The following is an 8,329-nucleotide window of genomic DNA, read 5'->3' on the forward strand; positions in this document are numbered from 1 at the left end:
ATCCACCCCAGGCCATTAGCACAGGCTCCACCTGTACTCAGCTCCTAGCCACAGGGGCTCCAGCTGCATCCCCCAGCAGCATCCCCCAGCTGCATCCCCCTGCTGTATCAGGCTCGTCTGTCCTTCTGGGCAGCTCACAGCGAGTGGGGCTTGGGGAATTATTGGCCCCAAAGTGATTCCCACAGCTGAGAGCATCGCCTGGCCAGGGGTGCTGGGAGGATTCAGCATCATGGCTTCCCCAGCATGTGTCAGGAAAGTTCAGTCCAGAGGGGTTGTCTCTGATTAGAATCACCTTATCCATCTTTTAATAAAGCACTTGCTATATTAAAAGCCAACCTTTTTTTTTTTTTTTTTTTTTTCCCTCCGTGGAGGAAGCTGTGTTAATAAGCAGCTCATTCAGCTGCTCTTCCTGCAGCAGCCGGTGCGCTGCAGCCTGCAGGCTGGCAGGGAACTGTTGCATTCAGAGTCATTAAGTAAAAGCCTTACCCATTGTGCTGCCATGCTCCCGCTGCATTGCATATCATAGAAGAAATGAGGAAAAAAATTAATTGCTATTGATTTAAATAAATGTGCTCGCATTATCAGGTGGCAGCAACAAATGGCCAACCTCACCGAAGCCACTTCTCAGAAGCTGCGTAAGCGGCTGCCTGCAATCCAGGCCTCGATGGGGCCTCAGCAGAATCGCTGAGATGAAGGGGAACATTTGACTATTTTAGCCCAAATGAAAACAGAGCTCATTAACGTGATCAAAAACCTTGGTGTCTGCACTTCTGCACTGCTTGCTGTTGCTGCTGTGGTTTGAAGTCCTGACGTGAAAGGGACTCCTGGCATGCTACACAGGGGGCAGGTTACAATTTGGCATCACCTGGGGGCAGACCAAGGCCAGCACGTATTCCTGCAGCCAGTGAACCAAGGGGCTGATCTCCACGGATGATGGAGGAGACCAAACTCAAGGCACCAAGGCAGGTGCTTTGGTCCACTGCTGAGCCACAGAAATTGAAGAAAACACCCAACACGATGAATTGGGCCTGATGTTGTGGCCACAAGTGCCATTGAGGCCTGGTTTGAGAGAGGCGCCACTTTCGCACTCAAACCCTCAGCAAAGCCAACCAGTCTTGGTTCAGGTTTGCTGCTGATCAAGCAATAGGAGGTATTTTGGGGACTGATAGTTTGAGGACTTGTCCCCAGCAGCCACTCACAGCTGGGCAGATGTCATAGCCCAGCAGTGCCCTGGGATGTTTTCAGCCCAAAACCTGGCCAGGTTCGAGGTTCAAGCACAGCAGCTCTGTGCTCCTGGGGCCTTCCAGCTTGGGATCACAAAGCAAAATGGACAATTAGTCATGTGGCCTGGAGAATTTTCTCTTTAAGAGTGAAAAGCAAGCTAGAAATATTGAAAGCACTGTTGAGAATCCATGATTTTTTATGCCTGCAATTTAAAACAAAACTAAAATAGAGGGACAGACTTTTATAAGTGGCTTCCTCTTAAACTGGCAATGTGTAAACCAGCTTTCGCCTGAAGCACAGCTTTGCCTCTTCCTCCCAGGCAATAACTGATTACCACAGAAATCCAGAAACAGCCATAGCAGCTTCAGGAAGTCCTTCTAAATGCCGTGGCCACAGTCAACACTCATGCTTTCATCTCAGGCTCAGGCTTCAACTTTTGGCCAACGAGTTTGATATGTGGCTGCCCTGCATCCTTATTTCAGCGGTGTTGCAAAAATATGAGCCATGCATCTTTAAATAGCTTGAGAAGAGCCTGATCCAGGCACAATTTATGTCGCCCAAGCGCTGGAGCTCCTTCCAGACAGAGCGTGGTTTCTTCTCGGTGCATGCTCACAGCGCTGCTGATGTACGGCCGTGGGGGTCCCCATGGAGCCCGGGCGTCGGGGTGCTGGCAGCTGCAGGAGGCACTGGGGTGCCATGGGTCATTTGCACTGATTTATTGTCCTAGAGGAGGAAAAGTAGCACGGCAATTAATTGCAGAGCTTTAGCTGTGGTTCTGTTCTTATTTTATTTATTAGTAATTACAGACGGAGGAAAAATGAAGGATAGAGCGTTGCCGCTATCTAAATAACTCCTTTGCCCACTGCTGCGCCTGCACTGATGTGCAGGCCTGTCTGCACTCTGCGAGTAAACTCTTTAAAGATTTAATCAAACAAATTAATCCCCTAACTCGCCTGTTCCCTCGTAGCTGTCATTCAGGACAGCTTATTTTCCCATTTCCAAGAGCCCGATTTCTGCTGAGCGCAATTTTAAATTGAAAAACTCCTTTAAAAACAGCCAGATAAAAGATTTGTTCCCCAAACCAGTTTATAGCCTGGCATTTGCCGTGTATGAAATTGAGATCCATTTCAATCCCACGGCACCGAGCGCTGCTCCTCGGGGTGTGCTGGAGCCGCCGGGGCCCTGCTCCCTTCCCTCCGCCATCTGCCCTGACCTTGGGGACGCCATTTGAACGCTCCACGCTGTGCAGTCATCTGTAAAATTAGTCTATTGCTATTTGCCCACCTCTAAAGAGATACAGTGAAGGTCACTCTTCATGAAATACTTGGAGACTTTCAGGGGAAAACACCTCGTGCCACGTCCACTGGTTTCCGACCGGCACCGAGGCCCTGGTCCTGCAAATCCTCATCACCCACGGAGCCCGGAGGGAGAGACCCCGCTGAGCTGGGGTGTGGCTGAGGTGGGCATTGCTCAGGTCCAGCAACACAATGCTGCTTCTTGGAAACGAAGCTGTATCATCTCAGCAAACAGTTCCGTGTTTTAAGTCATCGCTTGACTTATTTTACACCTGAAATTACAAAATAAATGGCACAGCGACTGCTGAAACTCTCCGCAATGTTCGTCTTGTAAATGAGAATGAAACTGAAAAATGTTTACTTGGTTCTGCCGGCCATTTCCTCCGGAAACGTAAACCGCCCTACGAACTGCAACAGCTCGGCTTGGATCGGTAGGGAAGGCAGCCCTTAAACTGGGGTGTCCCCAGCAGCCATGGAGCCGTGCCATACCTCTGGCTTTGTACCCAGGTGTTTGGGGTCATCTCTGCAAAGAGGTGCTAATTCCTGCTAATAACCAGAAGCAACTTTAAAAGAGGTATAAATAGAAATTTTGAATTTCAGAAAAGCCTGCGTTATTTACAGGGTAAAAAAAGTACTCCAACAGATCTCCTTTGTTATTCAGCATCTTTCAGACCCTTAATTCCAGCTGCCCCAGAAGTGATGTTGGAGGATGCAGCTCCCCCGGGTCCCAGCTCTGCCCAGCGGCACTGGGAGCTGCTGTGCCGCAGCGAAGGCTCCTGTGGCCTGGCCCAGGGCACTGAAACACTTGGGGCAAAAGGGAAAAACTGGGAGCAAATGGAGCCGAAACCAGTGCAGGACCACGAACGGGCACCCTGGCACGACGCCGATTCCCCAGCTCCCTCCCACCCCGCACAGACATCACTGTGTCATTAACCTGAGCTTGGCTTTGAACCAGGGCTGTAAGGGTTTATACAAGTAGTAGCTAAAAGGCATTTAATAGAACGCTGCAGCCAATAAGCAATGAATTATTTAGAATATTTTACTAAGAATAATTGCTGTTTTTAAAGTGATTTTTTCCCCCCATCCTCCCTGGGGCCTGTAAATGGTATCACAGTAGTAATAATGAGTAAGAAGAAAAAAACACTAAAATACAGAGCCACCCAATAGTGGCTGCCTGGGATCAACTAAATCATGATGCAAAGGAGAAACTAAGCATCTCAAATGTGGTTTCAGTCTGTGTTTATTAATTAAAGCAAATACACAACCGCAGACAACAAAGCAAGCGCACTGCCAAGAGCCAGACTCACAGCCCAGCTAGCCCAGGCAGGATGGAGCACACTCTCACACTTCTAATATTTATTATAACCTCCCCCAAATGCTAAAGAGCTGTTCCCCATGCCCTGGGGGGAGCCAGCACCCAGTGCTGCTATGCCATGTGCAGAGCAGCACCCACAGAATTTGCAGCTCATGCATTATTCAGAGATGGGAGGCCACGGCTGAGCAGAAGGCTGTTTGAATTTTTTTATTATTATTATTATTATTTTTTTTTTTGTCAGGGGACATCACGGGGACAGCAAGGCTTCTGCCTGGAGGCCTGATGCCGGTCACTTAACCTGGAGAAATGAAGCGAAGGGCGATGCTCAGCCCCCCCGGCCTGGTCCTGCCCCAGCGCAGGGATGCTCTGCCTGCCCTGAGCCCCTCTCCTGCAAACTCAGCAGCAGCTGCTTGCACACGCAGCAGAACGGGTTTATTTATGTGCCATTCCAGGCTGGGAGCGCTGCTGGGAGGGCTACGAGGGATTGGGGATCAGAGAGCAGCTGCCCAAAGATTTAAGAGAGGGGTTACACTGAGCAGGGCTGCTCCTGGCTTTTTTTTTTTTTTTTTGCAATTCACCCCTTCCAAACTCCAGGCTGAGAAACCTCTCTTTTCCTTCACAGGTGGGAAGGATGCGCTTCCCTCGGGACCCAGGGTCCCACAGAGAAAGGTGAAACAAATTCACCTCCAAAAACTTGGTTCAAAAGCTCTGAGGCCTTTTCCAGTTGCCAGTGCCCGAATTACAAATGCTTCCTCTAATTAACAGTGCCCCGCTCCTCCGGTGTCTACTAATGACAAGCCCCAGCCAGAAGACATCGAGCAAGATGCTCTCTATTGATCCCTGCATTGATTTTTTATCTTTTCCCCTGTTGTTATCGTACATGCAAATGGATGGTAATGACTCAACGTTACGAGCGCTCTCTCCAAGTGATGTTTGGGAAAGGCAATTTGGTGCGAGGCCTCACAGGGCTGGGCTCCCTCCGCGCCCCCGCTGAGCCCTCTGCTCCCAGCCTCACGCACAGTTCCACTTTTTTCTCCCCAAAACCGTGCCCAAGTGCAGGACCAAACTGAGCACCCTGTGGGGCTCTAATCAGATGGATTAAGAGCATGTGTTTATTCCTTCCACTGGCTTTACTGGTATCAGAGCTCGCTTTGCCTGGATAAAATAACTTGTTGGGTGACGCAGCGAGGCAGCACAGGAGCACGACCAGAGCCGGGAAGGGAGGTCCTCTCGGGAAGGGGTTTCCTTAAGAAATCAATTAAGGGTCAGTGTTGCATGGGGATGGACAGACATAGCGCAATCAAAGTTAACGGTGAGGGAAATTTGAAGGCAGTTGCATAAAACCCATCGGTTTCAATTCACAGCAGATTCTGGGTGCAGCGTCGGTGGCAAAATGCAGGTAAAGCCTAAATGTTCGGGCAGAGCAAGTAAAATTGCAGAGGGGTGGGGAAAAATAATCTCCTTTCTTCACCCTTTCTTTTGTATCTTTCCCTGGGACGGGAGGATTTTGCAGTCCTCCCAGGATGCTGGCAAAGCAGTGCTGCACTAAGCCAGCCTCTCGGCTCTTGCAGCTTTCACCATCCTGCACCATGCAGGCAGCACAGCGGCACACAAGTCACACACGTTACCCAAGACGATCGTGTTGACATGAACCAGAAGAAAAAGAAAAAAAAAAATGGAAGCACCAAATAGATTTTGTTTGAATGTGGTTTAAAAAAAAAATCCCTTTAACGGATGACCTCGGAGCTTGTGGTAAGGCAGCAAACCCACGAGAGTTCATTCCTTTCCATCCTGTCCAGCTCTGGACAGTTCAGCCAGAAAACCAACAACTAAGGATTTTGTTGGGAAATTCCTGACATTTTTCTCCTCTTTGATGGGCCAGAGGACATCACAAGAACAGCCTTTCCCATGGTGTTTTGGTATTTCTTGTCTGGGAACCATCTCAGTGCAGGAAGGTTGCTGAGCCTCTCCCCATCACCTCCCCAGACAGCAAGGGACAGAGCCCACTTTGGTCCCTGGACTGGAAAGCAAGTAACAGAACTTGCTAAACAGCAAGGGATCAGGTTTGGGGCCAACTTTTGTAATGCGTCACAGTGCTGCCTCCCTGCAATGCAGCTGGCTGCTTGGCCAAAAGGAAGCAACCAGGGTCCCACCCCAGGAGAATTCCCCCTTACAAAGGCTTTGCAGGAAGCCCCAGGTTCTGAGCAGAGGTTTTCCCGGCCTTCCTGCAACCGCGCTCCTCCTGGTCCCTGCCTCCCACCACCATCCGATGCGAGGCTGCTGGAGCCAGCACTGGGCATTTCCCCTCCTGGTCACACAGCCCTGGGCACCAGCCGTGGTATTTCGGGAGCACCTGACCCCAAATCTGCCAGGCTAGGAATGAGGCTGCTGCTTACAGTTGCTGTCAATGAGGTTAATGACGTTAAATGAGGGTCACTGTGGCATGCCTGAAGTTGTGATTCATGGAAGAGGTCGCCTCTGATGCCCAAACACAAACATCTGAGGAGGAAAAGAAATAAGTAAGAAGTGGGATGGAGGAAACGGGGAGCCCCTGAGGTCTGTACCTGCTGATGGAGCAAAGCTGCTTTTTCCTAGCTCTGCTTGAGAAACGTAGAGCTGAAGATGCCAAATGTGCATCATGTTAATCTGATGACTCTCCAAGATGTCTAGACTGCTGTCGGAGCTGATACGAAGCTGGCATTATCCGAGCTCATTGAGCCCTTCTTGCCTTCTTTTTTTTTTTTTTTTTTTTTTTTTTTTTTAGTAATAAGATTCTTTTCGTATTATGCACTGCTGGAAAGTCCCGTTTGCATGCAGACAGCTGCTGTGTTTATAGACACCATCCAAAATGCAGCTAAACACGACAGCTCGCTTTAAGTGGAGCAGCAGACATTTGTTAAACTGATTTCCAGAGGGATTGCAGAAGCTCTCAACTTTTTTTTTTTTTTTTGCTATTTTAAAGACAAAGCCTTGTCCTTGTGCAAAGACAAAAGTCCCACATGGAAACGTGCCTCGGGAAGAACCTGGGAGAAAAAAAAAAATCCTTAAAGCAAAATAACAGCCTGAAAATCAGCATCTCCTGACGATGTTAACCCGAAGGCCGAACACCGAGCTGAACAAGCCGGTCCCGGTGAGTGGCCGAGGGCTCATCCTCCAGGCACAAGGAGGTCAGCTTGGCTTCAGCGCTGTGCAGACCAAACATCTCAGCTCCTTCCTTTCAGATCCGCAGAGCTAAAATTATAAATAAGGGGGGAATTGCATCAAATCTGTCTACGATTAAAAACAAAATCCTGAACAGCAATTTGGGAGGGTTTCTTTCAGCCAGCTTTTCCCCGTTATATTGCAATAGGAGTTATTGTACAGAGGGAAGTGAAGGACGAGGGCGTTAATTTGAACAAGCGTTTCAAATGAAACCCCATTTCCCCCCTGAATGGAAACCCTATACCTAAAGCAAAGAGGTAAGCGATGCTTCAGTCACCAAGTGCAGCATTTCAAGCGCTGACACCCAACTTCACCCAGATTTGCTCCTGTGTTTGTCCCACTCTTTCCACCAGCAACCCCTTGTCCCACTTTAAGCCGGCACCTCGTGCCACGCGCGTTTTAGCTCCAAACCACCAAGAAAAAGCAGGGGGCTCGGGATCCCAGGCTCCTCTCCTCGCGAGCCTTTCCCCACCGCTCACGGAAGCGCGGGGACAGGGGTGGCCTCTGTGGGGAGCCGGCTGCAGCCCCCCCCAGCCCCACTTTCTGGTCTGTGGGGTCCCTTGGAGAGGGGATTTTGCCCCCTCCCTCCAAAAACAGCCTCACCCCAAGGGCAGGCTGCGTGGCACGGCCAAGCACACAGTGCCCTCTCCTGCCGGGAGCTGCCGTGTTTTGAACGGCCCCCTCGCCCACCTTTTTGCCCTTAAATTGTGAAAATTGATTCCCGGCTCGCTTTCACAAAACGCTGGTCACAAAAGGCGACCGAGCTTGACAAAACTCGCGATTTTTTTTTTCCTCGCCAGGTTTCAGGTTCCTGCACCAATCCAGACCCAATCGTGACATCTAGTGGGTAAGAGGCTGAATGCTTTCCTTGGGTCCAAAAATAAATAAATCATTTTGACTTTCCCACCCATTCCTGCGCCCTGGCAGCAGGAGCCCCTTACGTTTGGGGGTGTCAGCCCTGGGGAAGGGATCGCAGCCGCAGGCAGAGCCCCGCTGCTGGGGCCGGTGGCACCGCGGGCAGCTGCAGCCCTGCACCAGGGAAAATACCCAAACGCAGGCAGAGGACTCCAGCCCCGTTTTTCGAGCAGCTTCCAGCCGGCCCAAAGGCAAGCGCGCTCGCTTTCTGTGATGCTACCTCCTGCAGACCTCCTTATTTATACATGAAAAGCAAATGGGGCAATTTGCAATATTTCTGACGAGCCCCGAAGCTTGAAAAGCTCTGCGGTGCGCGTCTTTTCCTAGCCCTTCTAGGACAGGGCAACACCTTTGCACAAGAACAAGGATCACAAAAAGG

The sequence above is a fragment of the Anser brachyrhynchus genome (genome assembly GCF_964034855.1).
Source record: "Anser brachyrhynchus genome assembly, chromosome: 14".
NCBI lineage: Eukaryota > Metazoa > Chordata > Aves > Anseriformes > Anatidae > Anser > Anser brachyrhynchus.